This window comes from Rhinatrema bivittatum, chromosome 2 (assembly GCF_901001135.1).
Source record: "Rhinatrema bivittatum chromosome 2, aRhiBiv1.1, whole genome shotgun sequence".
Lineage (NCBI taxonomy): Eukaryota > Metazoa > Chordata > Amphibia > Gymnophiona > Rhinatrematidae > Rhinatrema > Rhinatrema bivittatum.
The window spans coordinates 480,936,145-480,953,876 of record NC_042616.1 but is presented as its reverse complement, the minus strand read 5'-3'; the positions used below and the strand labels follow the sequence as shown (position 1 = coordinate 480,953,876).

Here is a 17,732-nt window from a genome sequence, read left to right as displayed (position 1 = left end):
CTGTTATGTCAGCAGTGGAAACAGGCCAGAGGACTGTGTCTGAGTGGCTGGACTCCCCAATATTTTCCCCTATAGGACAGATCGCTGAAGGAGGGGCATTTGGGCGGAACCCCCCTCCTCTGATCGACGAGACATCTTTAAGTCCAGGGGCACCGGTGACAGCACCACCACCTGGTAGTGAAGGGGGAATCACCCCCGAGAAACCAGAGAATGAGCTTGAAGGGTCATTGAGATCTCCAGATTTGTTAGTTGATAAGAATTTAAAATTAGATATGAAAACATCTAAGCAAGAAGAACAAGGACTATTACAACAGAGCATATTGGAGAATATAGATGTTTCCTTTAGAGGAACCAGTACCCTGAAATTAACTAACCCCGATAATGAGAAACAGAAGGATGTTGAAATAATAATTAAAACAAGTAATGCACCAATAAAACCTGTTAATAGATCATTAGAAAACCTGTGGAATTATCTGATTAATTTAGATGTATCAATTAATAAATTGACAAAAGAGGTAATGAAAACCACTAATTCTTCCTGTCAGAACTCTGCAAAAGTAGAAGAACAAAGAAAAGAAATAACTGAGATAGATAAACGAGTTTTACAAATAGAGAAAATACAAAACTATCAAGTAAATATTGAACAGGAAACCAGTAAAATAATAGAAAATCTTGAAAATTCAATTAGATCCCTGAATTTAAGGGTTAATAATGTTCCTATTATTAAAAGGACAGAACCAACAGAGTTATTTAGAAACTATTTAAAACAGGTCCTGAAGGAGATCACGTGGGGTGATGAGCTGAAGAAGACGTGATCTCTTTGGCTCCGGGTTGCTGCCTCCTAAAACACCGGTACAAACGGAACGGCAAACCTTCAAAATCGGTCTGGGATCACTATAAACCGGCTTATGTCGATTGTTACGTTTATGCAAAAATCGCCACAGCCGATGGCCGCCAGAAGTAGTAGGAAAGAAAAGGATAAAGGAAAGCTCCCTGAATCTAAGATGGCGCCCGCGGAGCAGTCGGGGACGCCCTCACCCTCGAGTCCCGTTACGGTAGCGATTCTCCGTGAAACAATAGCGGCGACGCTAGACGAAAAGTTAGCTGGAATCGCAACACAACTTACCGAGGTGAGGGATGCATTAACAGAATTTGGTCCGCGCATTGACCACGTGGAGGGAAGGGTGTCCTTGTTAGAAGACGAGCTTACGGCGGCGACGGGCAAAGTGCAAGTGCAGGCTACTCTGTTGAGGGAGTGTCAAGAAAAAATTGACGATCTTGAGAACCGGTCTAGACGAGCTAACCTTCGTCTCCTAGGCTTCCCGGAATCTATTGATGAAGGGAGTTTAAGCGAGCTTCTAGAGGAATGGCTGCCGGCTGCAGTGGGGCTGGAGGCTTTCAAAGATCATCTAACAATTGAAAGGGCCCATAGGGTGGGAATACGGCGCCCTACTGATTCCAGACCTCGAATTATCTTGGCAAAGTTTCTCAACTCTGCCCAAAAGCATAAAATATGGCTAGCATATAGAAATAAGCCTGACATAGAGTATAAGGGAACCAAGATACGTATCACTCAGGACTATTCGGCCCGGGTTTCCCAGCAGCGAAAGAAATTTTCTAGCGTTTGCTCAGAGCTGTTTAATAAGCACATTAAATTTGCTCTTCAATATCCTGCTACCCTCAAGATTTGGATGAATGGCGGGCAAAAATCTTTTACCTCACCAGAGGAAGCACAAAAATATGTGAAGGATTGTGAGCGTTAAAATTTAAAACCTTAACACAAATCTTTTTCTTTTGACTGTTTGACGGGGGCTTGCGGTGTCTACCGGGAGATGCTGTGGATTCCTTATAGTTACTACCATTTACAAAACGGGACCGCCATTTTATCTCCCCTCGAGAACTGGTTATCTGCGTCATAGTCCACATCAAATCCACATCGGGAGTAGAAATATGAGCTTCCTCTCTGCTAACAGATTTGGATTACACCTACCAAGTTCGGCGACTGGGGGATATGATGGCTCAGCAGATAGACTGTGGAAGCATGACCATCGGGACACCACAGAGTATAGGGCAGCAAATGGACACAAGATGGTATTGGTTTGTGACAGGGGGTTGATGGGTTCATTAACAGTTTTCTGTATTCTGAAGTTACAGTTATACTATGATTGATAGTTCTATGCATTGATATTAATAGTTCAAGGTTAATGTAAAACCACATTGTGTGATGTCTAAGATAATGGGGGGTTTGAAAAATCGAAAACTCTAAAGTACACAGGTTGGGGGGCGGTTTAACCCGGCCACCTTGCTAAGTGCTCTCCTCTCTTCAGTGAAGAGAGAGGTTTGGATGTATCTAGGGATTGGGGTGGGGAGTATGAGGCTCGAGGGGAATAAGGGGGGTGGGGGAAGGGAGGGCAGTGAGGGAAGGGAGGGTGGGGGCCAGGGGTATATTTGGGGAAAAAGAGACATGGAAGATGAAAATAGGGATGACAGGGATACAGGGGATAGCGAATTCGAGAGAGGGAGAGAGGGGTGGAATCCTGGGGATTCTATGAAGGAAAAACCAGCCTGGTGGAGTGGGGTGAAGCTGGGCACCCAGCTCCAACTGTTAGGATCCAATAGATTATGCATTACTGAAGATATAAGTTTCCGTTATGGGGGGTAAATACAGAATAATTTCCTGGAATATTGACGGGTTAGGATCCCCCATAAAAAGAAAAAAGGTTTTTCAACATTTAAAGCACCTTAAGGTAAATATAGCATGTCTTCAAGAGACACATTTGAATGCAGCGGAGAGTGTCAAGCTACGAAGAGAATGGGCATCGGATTGTTACTATTCTGAAGCAAAAGGGAAAAAGGGAGGTGTTGCCATCTTAATTAATAAAAATACTCCATTTACTTTGATAAAGGAAATCAGTGATCCGGAGGGCAAATTTCACATTATTGTAGGGCAAATTGCAGGGAAAATTGTTACGGTGTGTAATGTATATGCCCCAAATGTTCCCAATCCATCATTCTTTCACAATCTTATTACAATTCTATTGGAGCATACCCAGGGAGAATTGATTGTCGCAGGGGATATGAATAGTGTATTGGATGCAAATTTAGATAAATCCCAAATTCCAAAAGGTTATTATTTACCGCATAACTCTGGAGTTTCACAGTTTCTCAATAGACTGAGCCTCCTGGATCCTTGGAGAACGTTAAACCCTGAAACTAAAGATTTCACACATGTTTCCAGAGCCCACAACACCATGTCAAGAATAGACTATATTCTTCTCTCTATTCCTCTATTTCCAAGGGTAGCTGCGGCGGAGATCAGTCCTCTGGTCATAGCAGATCATGCGCCAATTTGGGTAGACATTTGGTTTACCACAGAGCGCCTAACCAAAAAACCGTGGCGTTTGCCTGGACATCTAGCAACAGACAAAGAATTTCATCAAATTTTGACTGCCCGATGGGAAGAATATTCTCAAAATAATGAACAACATACAGACAACCCGACTCTTTTTTGGGAAACTAGTAAAGCGGTACTCAGAGGCGAAATTATTGCCTTCGCCATAAAAAAGAATAAACAGCTAAATAATACCATACTTGAGCTAGAAACCCAACTACAAAAAGCGAAACGAAAACAAGCAGAACAAGCAACCACCCACAATGTGGCCTCGTATAGGGCATGTCTAGCAGCATTGAATGAACATTTGCATCAACGAGCACAAAGGGCTCTTCGAGCTTCTGATCACTTCTTTTACCGGTTTGGTAATAAATCTAGTAAATTGCTAGCGAGAATGGTGGCGATAAAACGGAAAAAATCTTACATTGCTGGTTTAAAAAATGCAAACGGGCAATATGTAACAACCGCCACAGAGGTTTTGAAGGTCTTCCGTCATTTTTATGAAGAACTGTATCGTGAGGATAGATTGGGGAACTCCGAAGACGAAGCGCTGTTTTTTCATGATTTGAGCCTGCCTACTCTGACCACTGAAGATAAAGCTAAGCTGAGTGAACCAATATCTGAGCAGGAAGTCCAAGCAGTTATACGTGCAAGTAAAAGTAATAAATCTCCAGGACCCGATGGGTTTCCAGCGGAATATTATAAAATCTTAATGCATTTCGTTTCCAGACCAATGACAGCTTTTTTCAATCATGCTTGGCAAGCGGGAGGATTTCCGAAGGATTTTAATAAGGCCTTCATCACAATTTTACCTAAACCGGGTAAGGATCCGCTTATGGCTGCATCCTACAGGCCTATTTCACTTCTAAATGTTGACCTCAAAATATATGCGCGGATTCTGGCGATTCGCTTGGGCAGGGTGTTACCATCTATCATATCGCCGTATCAAGCGGGGTTTGTGGGAGGAAGGAATGCGGGAGCGCATGTTATTCGGCTGCTGACTGCGATGGAGACGGCTCATTATCGTCAGATCCCAGCAATGGCTGTGGGATTCGATTCAGAAAAAGCCTTTGACAGAGTATCGTGGGATTATATGTTTTCAGCTCTAAAGCGTTTTGGTATCCCGGACTCTATTATTACAGCAATAAGAATTTTATATGCGCATCCTGTGTCGCAAATCTCAGCTAATGACACACTGTCGGATGGATTTCTGATCACAAGGGGGGTTCGGCAAGGATGCCCCCTTTCACCTATTCTATATATTCTGGCATTGGATCCACTCTTATGGACACTGGCTTTATCACCTGACATAAAGGGACTGCAATTATCAGATGTCCATTTTAAAGTAGCAGCTTTTGCTGATGATATGCTAATCTACTTAAGCAACCCCGTTCAAGCTCTCCCATGTGTGTTGGGGATCCAAGCTGCTTTTGGACGGTTTGCAGGTCTAAAAATAAACATTGAAAAGTCAGAAGCACTGGACATATTGGGGAGTCTTAAGACTACTTGGCCGGGTCAATTCCCCTTAAAATGGGTTACAAAATCTCTCAAATATTTGGGGATACACATACCAGCTGATTTGCACCAACTGTACTCCCTTAATATCACTCCATTAAAACAAAAACTTATTACCAAACTGCAAGCATGGAGGAACCTGCCCCTTTCCCTGTCTGGGAAGATCTTACTCCTGAAGATGATGGAGATTTCAAAATGGCTTTATCTTTTTGCTATGCTACCGATTTGGATCAAGCGGCAGGACATTCTCATAATATTTAAGGAATTGAATCGTTATCTATGGGGAGGAAAACGAGCCAGGATTCCACTCCGAATTTTGATGAGACCCAGAAAGGACGGGGGGATGAACTGTCCGGATCTTAGAGCCTATAATTACGCCAGCCTTCTACGACACCTAAAAGACTGGCTCTACAATACTGAGATTTTCTCTCCATTATCCCACTATAAAAGCTGGTTAGAACCCTACAGCCCAAGTGCAGTATTACAGGTTTCCAGTAAAATGTTGCCTACCCATATCCTTAATAGTGTCATCATTAAGCCTTTTCGGATGGTGTGGAAAAGACTTTGTACTTTACTAGAAGTTGCTCCAGAATTCACCACCAACCTGCCAATACAGGGATGCCCCTTATTCAAGCCAGGAATGGATACAGGTCCATTCCTTCAATGGGCGATACGAGGGCTGACTTCAGTGGGTCAGTTGCTTCATGTGGACTCGAGGCCTCTTCAAATCATTAGCTACCAAGAGCTGCAGGATTCTTACTCTCTTCCACATAAAGACTTTTATTGCTACCTACAGTTGAGGCACTTTATACTGGAGCAGTTACTCTCAAACACACAATTCACTTATTCGGACAAGCTTCATCAATTGCTTCAAGGGCCAGATGGTAAACGTACTAAGTGTTCTCAATTTTATGCAGCGCTTCTTACCCTGCTGCATCCATCTGACTTCTCAGACGTGGTGGCGAAATGGAACAGATGGCTCCCGACTTCTATAACTCAAAGAGAGTTCCGATCTAGTATTCAAGCAATACCAAAAACTGTTGAAAATGTAACACTAAGGGATAAACTTTATAAATTTTATTATATGGCGTACTATTCTCAAAAAGTTGCATTTTATATGGGAGTGACCGAGGCTGATATTTGTGCACGATGCAATACCGCGTCCCCAGATCTGTTTCATGATGTCTGGGCTTGCCCTAATATACAGGATTTCTGGGTATCAGTGCAGCATCTAACTCGACGAATGTGGGGTTTCTCCATCCCGCTACTTCCAAAGATATGGCTCTTTGGTTTACTGGGAGAGTTTGTTCTCAATTTTCCTAGTCATCGGCTAATTTTATTTCACAAGATGATATTAGTAGCTAAGGATACTCTCTTAGCACAATGGACTGCCGCACAACCTCAATATTGTTCTATTTACCAAGGAAAATTACAGAAATTGCTCTTACATGAGTATACGACCGCTAAACAGTTGTCCGGAAAGTCTGGTATACGGACAAAGAAAATTTGGGAAGACTATGAAAACTTGTTAACAGTGGAAGAGAGACTCTTTCTGAAATCACCGGCTTAAATTAGCTCGGCTACGCTTCTCATTCTGCTAAGTGCGGGGTTTTTTAGGTATATAACTATAAAAATTGAACTATAAAACTTGAAGTATAGTTTGATACATCACGCTCTTGAATCCCTGCATTACTTCATTACTTCATGGCTCCATTGTCTTCTGGTTTCATTGCTTCATCGATTCATTACTTCGTTGCTTCATTGACTCATTGTTGCTTCACTGATTCATTGCTGCATTGCTTCATTGCTTCATCGCTTAGGGGCTGCATCACTACATGGCCTCTTTGCTTTATTGATCTTATGAGAGTCTTGATAAACAGACGTAGTGGCTCCCTTGGACACTCTTAGTCAAAAAAGTATGTCAAGTGCTGATCCTGTATTTCTCTTTTCCACAACGTTCCTTTCATGTCTTGGTAAGGGGGGGGGGTTGGTTTGAGGGGGGGGAAAGGGATATTCATAATCACATTAGGGTAATATCATAAAAAATGGATAGTAACAACAATGTATTGTATGGTAGTTGCTAGTCCAACATGTCTGGTTTTGATCGTAAGGTTAAAGCCGAGGTTTATGTGGGATACTGTTCATGGAATTGCATGTATGGTGATTGCTTATCTTACAAATCGGTTCCGCTGTCTATAACACAGGACTTTGAAGCCTTACTGTTGCTGATGGGGTAGTTGATGTTTATACCACACCAGGACCTTGTCATAGACTGGGTAAAATGGACTTCAACATACAACTTTCTATTTCGATTTATATTTTTTGCCATATTGTACTGTACTAATTTTGCCTTGTAAGATGTTTGTTGTTATTATTTAATAAACAAATTCACACAAAAAAAAAAACAGGTCCTGAAGATTCCAGATAAATGTCGACCGGTGATTGTTAAAGCTTTTTATTTGGGATCTAGAGAAAGGGGAAAGATACAAGATCAATTGGATAAAGAGGTAAAGGAAGACGGAAAAGAGCATTTAGAACAAAAAGTAACACAAGGTGAATCATTGGAGTTATCTGACTTATTGCAGAAATCTCAGGACGAATTAGTGGTAAAAATACGTGGGACCATGCTAATTCAATTTGCATTCATTACAGATAGAGACAATGTAATGAGATTATTTTTTCATAATCGTTCTCAAATGTATTATGGGGACAAAGTCTGGATATTTCCAGACCTTGCAAAAGTTACTCAGCTAAAAAGAAAAAAGTTCTTATTATATAGAAAAGGGGTTATTGACAAAGGTGGTTATTATATGCTTAAATATCCATGCAGATGCATCGTAAAATTAGATGGAAAAAATTATATATTTACAAATCCTGAAGATCTCAAAGCCCTTATAGAGGCATAAGATCCGGTATGGTAAATTAAAATGCGGATCCTAGATAATGCTTGCCTTTAATTTTTTTATTACTGTTAAATTAAACGCTCATGATATATGAAGATTTTACTTTGTATTTGCCTTAAATGAGTGACTGATTGAGAAAAATATACATTAATATGGATAGTTCTATGTAATTATTTCTTTTTCTTTTTTTTTTTCCCATGAATAAAATCTCAATCAGAAGCTATGATGTTATAATATGAAATTGATTATTTGTTGTTGAAAAGATTTGGAAACCAAAAAAGAAAGAATTGAAAAAAAAAAGAAAGCCATACTATAACTAGCTAAAACCATACAAATATTTTCTGCCCTACAGACCGCAACAGTTTCAATTGTTCCAGCAGCCACGTTCTTAAACTCAGCCGGCTCCACCTAGAGGACGTCCAAGAGAAAGGAAACAACAAAAACCCTCTCAGTTGTCTCTTTAAAAACCTCCACCATCTTTTTGAGGAACACCAAGCCACAGCCTCACCTTCCAGTAGGGGGCAGGATAACAGCTTTTGCCTCGTAGTGGAACCACATCACTTCAGATCAATGAGTTCTTTGAATTGTCCGTGAGGGTTATCATTTGAATTTCCTCTCCCAACCTCCTCTTCCATGTCATACAACCCATTTGAGGGATTCTTCTCAGTCACCTCTTCTGGAACAGGAGATTCATGCCCTATTTGAACAATGGACCATTCATTTGGTGCCCAAGCACCAGATCAACATGGGATACTATTTCCAATACTGTTGCGTTTGCCGGCTGTGGCAGGCTTGCGGCCAGGCCTTCTTACCCTCTTCTGCCTGCTCCAGCATCTGTCTTGACTTCCCTTGTGGCTGTGGCCAGCAGTCTCCATCCATGGGCCGTCCCCAAGAGTGCTATCAGGAGAATCAGATGCCCAGAATGTCCAATGTGGAACGCTTCCGCTCACCACCGGCCACCAGCCCTGCCACAAGCAGGGGTTCTCCTGTGGCCAGTGCAGAAGAACCCATGCAGTTGGGCTGTGGGTGGCTGTCCCCAGAAGAGCGCCTCCGGCGGAGACAATCAAGCCTATGTCTGCACAGCGTCTGGCCATCGACTTCAAACCTGCTCAGTCCATCCAGGAAACTTCCAGGCCTAAGTTCAGTAGGGATCCTGAACTAGGGTGCTATCTCTCCGGCCCCTCAGTCCTTGCTCTGATTGATTCCGGAGCAGGGGGGAATTTTTTTCCTTAAGGACATAATTCAGTTATTGGGTATTGATACCCGTCCTTTGGAAACCTCCTTGTGTATTGCTTCTATTTATGGTGAGCCATTACCTGGCTGGATCTCCTTGACTACAGAGCTAGTTCGACTCCTTACTGGCACCCTTCATGTAGAAGAGATTGAATTCCCTGTTCTAGAAAAATCGATTCATCCGGTAGTCCTGGGACTACCTTGGCTCCAACATCATTCTCCCCAGTTTGACTGGGGGTCTCTCCAGCTGATTGAATAGAGTTCAACTTGTCATCAAGCTTGATTGAAAAAGGTGGTACCACCTCCTACAGTTCCTTTGGCGACCACCTCCTCTGGTATTCCCGCTCCTTATGCAGACTTTGAAGATGTCTTCTCAAAGCAGAAGACTGATATCCTTCCACCTCTTTGGAGGTTTGATTGGCCCATCGAACTTTTGCCTGGAACCACGCCTCCTCGAGAGTGGACTTATCCTCTGTCACTACCAGAGACTCGAGCCATGATGGAGTATATCCAAGCGAACCTGGCTAAAGGGTTCATTTGACCATCAACTTCCCCCGCTGGAGTGGGATTTTATTTCGTCACGAAGAAAGACGAATCCTTAAGGCCATGTATTGATTACTGCGGCTTGAATGCCATCACTCATAAAGTCAAGTATCCTCTGCCTCTGATTTCAGAACTGTTCGATCGTCTTCAGGGGGCTTCCATCTTTACTAAATTAGATCTACATGGAGCCTACAATTTGGTACACATCCATCCTGATGATATCTGGAAAATGGTCTTTAACACCAGGGACGGGCATTACGAATATCTGGTGATGCCCTTCGGCCTCTGTAATGCCCGTCAGTATTTCAACGGATGATTGAAGAGATCTTCAGAGACCTCTTGTTCGTCAAGGTCGTGGCATATATTGATGATATTCTTGTCTTTTGTAAGGACTTCGCTACGCACTGTGCAGATGTACGCACGGTTTTCCAATGTTTCCGTGAGAATCATCTCTTCGCAAAGTTGGATAAGTGCCTTTTTGAACAATCTAGTCTGCCATTCCTGGGATATATTATTTCGCAACAAGGATTTTCTATGGACCCAGAAAACTCAAAGGAATCTAAGACTGGCCTCGCCCTTTGGGCCTCTGAGCCTTGCAATGGTTTTTCAGATTTACAAACTTCTACCGACATTTCATTTCCAACTATTCAACCTTGGTGGCTCCTCTCACAGCAATGACTCGTAAGGGCTGAGATACTCTGAATTGGACCCTAACTGTACAGTTATCAAGCAAAACATTACAGTAGCTCTTGGTCACACCTAGCTGTTTGCTGATGTAATAAGGACAGACAGTTGGGGTCTCAAGAACACATGGGAGTAGCTAAGAAAAAACTGAAACTAGTACAAAGGTCAGCAGAATCAACATAAGAAGAACTACTTCAAGCTAACTGTGTGAAATCAGAGAAAGAATAGCTCAGAGGAAAAGCTTTTGGACATTACTAGTGGTTAATAAAGTGCCTGATGAACTGTTCCTGGTTTCTCGGCACTATGTTCCCGTATTTCCAAAGATATCTCAGACTCACATTGCGAACTGTGAGGGGAAGTTTTTTTGCGTATATTCCTTAATGCAAACTCTAATCTTGTATGCTTTTATTGCTTATTCTCAGACTTTTATAAGAAAACTTCTATACTTATAAATAAGTGTGTTGTGTAATCTATGACAAAATAATGACCAATTTTCCTACCCACTACACCGCCTGGATCTGTCTCTCTGCCTGGAACTGCATCTTTACTGTCTGCCGCCCATCTCAAACATTTGCCTGCTTTCCGGACCTACTGCTTGCCGCCTGCCCCGACCATTTGCCTGTTCACTGGATCTGCTGCCTGCCACCTGTCCTGACCACTTGCCTGTTCATCGGACCTGCCTTTACCCCAGGTAACCACCTAAGTCTTGCCGGTTGCCAACACTTAGGTCTTAACCTGCAGGAAATCCACCTGTGTTAGTAGGTCACTACCATTCTAGGGTCCGCTAAATCTGACGAGAATTTGAAAAGAAGTTGCCATAGAGGCAAAATCTCATAATAAAATCTTTTTTAAATATATCGAAAGCAGGAGTCGGTTGGACTGTTAGATGATATAGAGGTTAAAGGGGCACTTAAGAAAGATAAGGCCATTGCAGAAAGAATAAGTTAATTCTTTGCTTCGATGTTTACTGAGGAGGATGTTGGGGAGATACCATTTCCAGAGATAGTTTTAAAGGGTGATGATTCACATGAACAAATCATGGTGAACTTGGAAGATGTAGTAGGCCAGATTGACAAACTGAAAAGAAGCAAATCACCTGGCCCAGATGGTAAACATCCTAGGGTTCTGAAAGAACTCAAAAATGAAATTTCAGATCTATTACAAGTAATTTGTAACCTATCATTCAAATCATCTGTTGTATCTGAAGACTGGAAGGTGGCCAATGTAACCCCAATATATAAAAAGGGCCCCAGAGGTGATCAAGGAAATTATAGACTGGTGAGCCTGACTTCAGTGCTAGGAAAAATTGTGGAAACTATTATATAGAATAAAATCACAGAACATATAGATAAACATGATCTAATAGGACACAGCCAGCATGGATTTACCCAAGGGAAGTCTTGCCTCACAAATCTTTTGCATTTTTTTGAAGAGGTGAATAAGAATATGGATAAAGTTGAACCGGTAGATGTGTTAAATTTGGATTTTCTGAAGGCGTTTGACAAAGTCCCTAATGAGAGGCTTCTAAGAAAACTAAAAAGTCATGGGATAGAAGGAGATGTCCTTTTGTGGATTACAAACTGGTTAAAAGATAGGAAACAAAGAGTAGGATTAAATGGTCTGTTTTCACAGTGGAAAAAGGTAAACAGTGGAGTGCCTCAGGGTTCGGTAGTTGGACCTGTGCTTTTTAATGTATTTATAAATGATCTAGAAAGAGGTGCGACAAATGAGGTGATCAAATTTACAGATGACATACAATTATTCAGCGTAGTGAAGTCACGGGGATTGTGATAAATTGTAGGAGGACCTTGCAAGACTGGAAGATTGGTTGTCCATATGGCAGATGAAATATAAAGTGGACAAGTGCAAGGCAATGCATATAGGAAAAAATAACCCATGATGTAGCTATACAATGTGAAGTTCCATTATAGGACTTACCACCCAGGAAAAAGATCTGGGCATCATAGTTGATACTAGATTGAAATTACTGGAGTCTATGCAGCCACAAGGGATGTGAACTTACCACAAACATAAGGGAAAAGGGGGCCTGGTCTCAGCCAGATGCTCTGCTAGTAGCACCGAGCATGAGAGCACAGAAAGACAAACAAGGAATAAATCAGAGAAAGCTTCTGACCTAGCCTTGCTGAAGTATCCACCTCTAAACTTAGATTTAGAGGAGTTTTCCCAAAGACACAAAAGAGGACAAATTATTTTCTGAGTTAGCCCACTGTTTCTGTTCACAGACAAAACATGAATATCTCTTACCAGATTCTCCTGGGGCTGCTCCTCAAGTATTGATTTCAGAGAAAGCTCTTGTAGCAGGGACAGGAGGAAAGAGGAAGAGAAATGCCAGCTGTGGAGAGCAGCCGGAGTTTATAGCCAGAGGAGGTGTGGCAGCTGCAGAGAGAGGGCATGTGCATGTACATAGGGCAGGGTTAGAGATTATAGACAGGTGCCCAGCAGAATCCTCCCTACCCTCTGCCCAGTATCCCCTCTCTCTCCTCTCTCAGCATTGCTCTTCTGCCAAGCACCAGCATCCTTGACCCCCTCTCTCTTCTCCTGAGCACTGTACTCAGCAATGTCACCTCCTTTTCCCCGCCCCCAAAACAACTCACTCTCTCTCCCCTATGCGCTCAACCCTGTTCTCAACTCTTCTCTTTCCCCCTTCCCTTATCCTCTTTCTCTCCTCTCATCCTCTGCCTAGCAGCCATATTCCACATTCTTCCAGCCCTCTCTTTTCCCCCTCTGCCCATAAAGGTAAGCATGCCCCTTTCTCTCCCACCGAATCTCTGACAACCAACAATCTCCTCTATCTCTTTCTCTCTCTCCCCCCTTCTCTAGCAGGCTCCCCTCCTGAGTTCCTCCCCTTCCCTGCAGCCTGAGTCTCTCTCTTTCTGGTGGCAGGTTCCATTCAGCATCTCAACGCTATCTATTCCTGCTTTGGCATCAGTTGCGGCAATTCCTGTACATTGTCTAAGCACTCATCCTGGCTTTTATATTTGAAGTTCTCAGTTATGCCAGCCTCAGTGCAAATCAGCTTAGCCTCCTGAATGCATCTGCTGTGCTCTGCAGCAGATGCCTTGTTCAGTGCCTGCATGTCTGCTCCTATCCACTGAGAAGGAGCTTTTGGCTGCCATTGGATTTGCTGTGGGATACAGCCTGAAGACTGATGCGGAAGGGAGCCAGTTGGGAGGGAGCACATCATCAATCCCTTGGGCATAGCACCCTGTGCAGTTGCACAGGTCACTCACATCAAAAGCTGGCCCTGGTTGCTTTCGATTTGGTTCCCACACATTATTTAGTCAGTAGTTCATTGAATGGGTTGGAATGACCTGAGTGGCAGAAATTGTTCCAAGAAGCTCACTATGCCCAGAAATTGATTGAAATCTATAACAAGACTTGGAGTGAAAATTTGTTCAATTGCCGCCTGCTTCTCTTGATCAGACCTCTCTATTCATTTGTCTTTGTTTCATCTGACTTCAATAGACAGAACACTAGGAAATGTGAATATCACATTAGATCTTTCATTGTCCATGAAACATACTTTAATAACGTCCTAGCTTAGAGGTGGCCAATTCCAGTCCTCAAAAGCAACCAACAAGCCTCTTTTTAGGATATCCACAATAAATGTGCATGAGATACTGTAGCTTTGCATACAGTGGAGGCATTGCATGCAAATCTATGTCATACACTGCCTCCACTCTGTGGATAACTAGACCTGTTTGTGGCTCTTGATGACTGGAGTTGACCATGCCTAATCTTCATTTACTATTTTTTCTTTTACGTTTTCTGTTAAGTAACCTTTTTTCAAGTTCCTACCTTATGCCTTTGTTAACAATTTTATTATAAATGTTCTCTGTATTTGACAATGGAAATATTTTTTCCTGCTTTTTCTGTTTTATGTAAACCGGTATGATTTGCATTTTAATGTAAGAATGTCGGTATATAAAAATTATAAATAAATAAATAAATAAATAATCTAGGTTTATTGATCTTACGTGTTCTCTTCACTTTCTCTTCTAGACTATCTTTTTCTTCCATCTTTAGCAGTTAATTCACTTTCTATAAGGGTGCAATGGAAAGGCAGCCTATAACGAAATAGGACTGGTTATACCTCATGAATCACATTTCTGCTAGCAGACTTTAAAGAAATCTTTTAGCAGTATCAGGAAGCAGCATGGGAGGTACTGCTGAAAAGAAACGAAAATGTCATTTTAAAAAAATGGCCTTTTTAAAGAGGTCCTTGGGACTCCATTTACCATATCTTTTATTTATTTATTTTTTTAACAGGAAGGGAAAGCCATGTGGATTCATGGCTTTGGGAATGCTTTCCAATATAGATTTGTAGAATGGAATGTGTGGGTGTTGGGTGTAAGTATGAGTGTTGTGTTGTGTTGGAGATATGGATGTTTATAGGACTTCAGGTGCAATGTGTGAAGGAGTGTATTGTGTGTGTGTGTGTGTGTGTGGGGGGGGTGTATGTGTGCATGGATGTGTAGGGAGATATCTCATGTTTACCAACAAAACACCAAATATGAATTATAATAGCCATATACAGGCAAAATTCTGACAGGCCCAAAAGACACTGTCACAGCAAGAAAGAAGAAAGACTTTTACCTAAGTGAACTTTTAAACTGCACTAACTCAGTGGAAAATGAAGAACTTTTGTTCTGTTACACTGAAGGATACCTTATCAGATGTGCCTGTTTACATGTTCCAGTGTCAGTAGGAGAAAAGTAGACAGAGAGGCAATGACTTAAGCTCCTAAGCAAGTGCTAGGGATGACTAGGCAAGCAAAGGTCAGAAAGACCCTCACCCTTAGAGGGGGGAACAGTCAGAGAGGGAGAAAAGCATGGACACCAGCAGAAAGCTTGGCATACAGATGTGACAGTTCTCCCCCCGAAGAAATGGAGAGGAGGAACAAGACCTACAACATGGCAGGACCCCTCATGAAGTAAAGGGGAGGGGGGAAAAGACCCGCAATGCGGCAAAAAACCTTCCACCCACCACGAGGTTATGCATGAACTTATGCATATTTATCAGCTGGAAAGTATAAGACAGGGGGGCAAAGAAGAAGAAAGGAAGGAGGCTGAAACCAAAAAGAGTGTCGGACCCCCTGGAGAGAGAGATGCTGAAACCAGAGAGGAAGGCACAAACCCTGAACGCAAACCTTGGGCGAAAACCCGGAGAGCGGATCTGGAGAGCGACCCTGAAACCTGTGCTGAAGCATCCCTGAAAGCGAAAGGGGTCCAGAAGCAGACCATCACTCCCTACTATCAAGAAGGGAGAAGAATAGATGTGGCCAGTTGATCGGAGAGAGGAGACCCCCAGCTCAGGTGCAGAGAGTGACATGGAGTCACAGACGGTAAAGAGTGAGAACAAGCCCAGACAGCCGGCAAGCACCAGAGCCAGAAGCTAGTCTCCTTCCTGGATAGTCTGCCCGCTCTGCCAGTACCAAGCCCAGGAAGCAAGCCTCTCCCCTGCCCACATTCTCCAGCTCTCCAGATGGAGCCTGCTTCAGAAGTGAACAGAGATATCGCCTGAAGTCTGGACCCAGGGTGAGTAAGTTAGCCATAAGTATTAACATATTAAGCAGGCTAAGGTTTAAGGCATGTTTTGTTACCACTCATGATACAGAACTTGGACATGGCCATATTATAACATCCGGTAAATATAACACAGGGAAATATTTTTCTTATTCTCTCAAAACATAACACAATCTACACAATGAGAGAACATAATATAATCATATCATGTAACACATATTCTTTATTGTAAATATAAAAACATGACTCTCACTAGACAGAGTAAAAACTAACTAATCTCATTCACTCTCCATCCATTAAAAAAACCATCATGAAACAATGTGACACATCAAATGTTTACAATGTGTTATAATGTGTCAATTCCTCACCCAACTTGTTAGAATATCCCCACAATATACAATCAATGTTTTTTTTATTTATATAAATATATCTTTATCCACAGCTTCCAAAAAGATGTTTCAACCCTATTCTATTTTTCTTTATATGGGGGAACTTAAATAACACCAATTTATTCCCAAGGATAACACATAATAACACTATCTAAAATCCAATGCGTTCCTCCATTCTTCAATATACGTTGTGTCCTAAATCAGTCCTGTACATTTCAAAAGGGACTGATTTCGCCTTCACTTCTCTATATACACGCTGTCCAACAAAAGCGCTTTGTTTCACCCACACCGGGGCTTCATCAGGGACTCATCAAAACACCACAAATCATATTGTTCTTATCTGTCAAAAAAACATCATATATTTAATACCCTCACATGTACATGATTCCAATTATTAACTCATAGGGGGGCGCAAGACCCCCTACTAACCTGCACAACACTTATTTTCACGCACAAGTTTCTCAAATCTCGGTCCAATGTAGAATCAATTAGCAATTTCAATACTATTCGAATATTTCAGCTTATCCTTCAAATTTCTATAATATGAAAAAAGAAAACAGAACAAAGGTTCAACTACATTTCAACAGAACCGCAACACAATTTATCAAATCAGGTATTCACAGATATCTGAAATGGGCCCAACAAAAGTAAAAAAACAGACCAGCTCCAAATAGCTTACCTTCAACGAGTTTACCTCTCTCTACCAGGACCAAGAAGTCACATGTCAAACAAACGTAAGTAACGTAACCACGTTACCCCCAGTTTATATATCCTCAGACCAATAATCAACAAGTCACACCTGCAAACTAATCAATTTGTGTGCCAAAATGCCTCCCATTCAATCGCACCATTAAGTCCACCCAGGGCCACCGTACCCCATTTAAAAATAAAACACTGTTCAAGACGTTTTAGCACTGCAGACAAATCACCACCATTCGGTAACGATAATTTAGTTAACACAAAGAATTTAATATCTTCTATTGTATGCAACTGTTGTATCCAATGTTCCACTAAGGGTGCGTTACTATTCAAGGATTTGATCCGACTCCTGTGTTCTATGATCTGTGAACGGATCATCCTGCTCGTTTGCCCTATATAAATTAAACCGCATGGGCATACTATTGCATACACAACCCCCCTCGAGTCGCATGAAAACGTTCCCGACAATCGATATGGGTATTTTAAACAGGGATGTTGAAATTCTTTAATCACCAAGACATGTTGACAAACAGAGCATGTACCACAACTAGTTTGTCCACTCACTTGTTCTTCCCGTTCCTTTAATCTCCGGTGTTTCAAATATCCCCCCAAATTCTGTCTTTTTTTAATAGCAAAAATGGGGTTTTCCCCAAATATAGGGTTAGATGTCAACATCTGCCAATGCCTCAAAATACTGTTTTTAATTTCATTGGTCCTAGAGGAATATGGTAAAGTGCATGCAATTCTAGTAGGGGTTTGTTTTTCATATTGTACCAAAAGATTGTCTCTATTTGCGTATAGAGCTCTTTTATACACTTTCTTAACAATG

At 41.9% G+C, this 17,732-nt stretch overlaps 1 protein-coding gene across 1 annotated transcript in view; it reads right to left on the bottom strand.

Moving 5' to 3' along the window:
• The window catches only part of LOC115085006 (serpin B6-like), a 152,397-nt gene extending 139,790 nt beyond the window's left edge, over positions 1 to 12,607 (bottom strand). The window contains exon 1 of the mRNA XM_029590511.1: positions 12,535 to 12,607. The gene's annotated coding sequence lies outside the window, so the exon portion shown is untranslated. The remainder of the gene's footprint in view (positions 1 to 12,534) is intronic.
• Between the last annotated feature and the right edge of the window lie 5,125 nt (positions 12,608 to 17,732).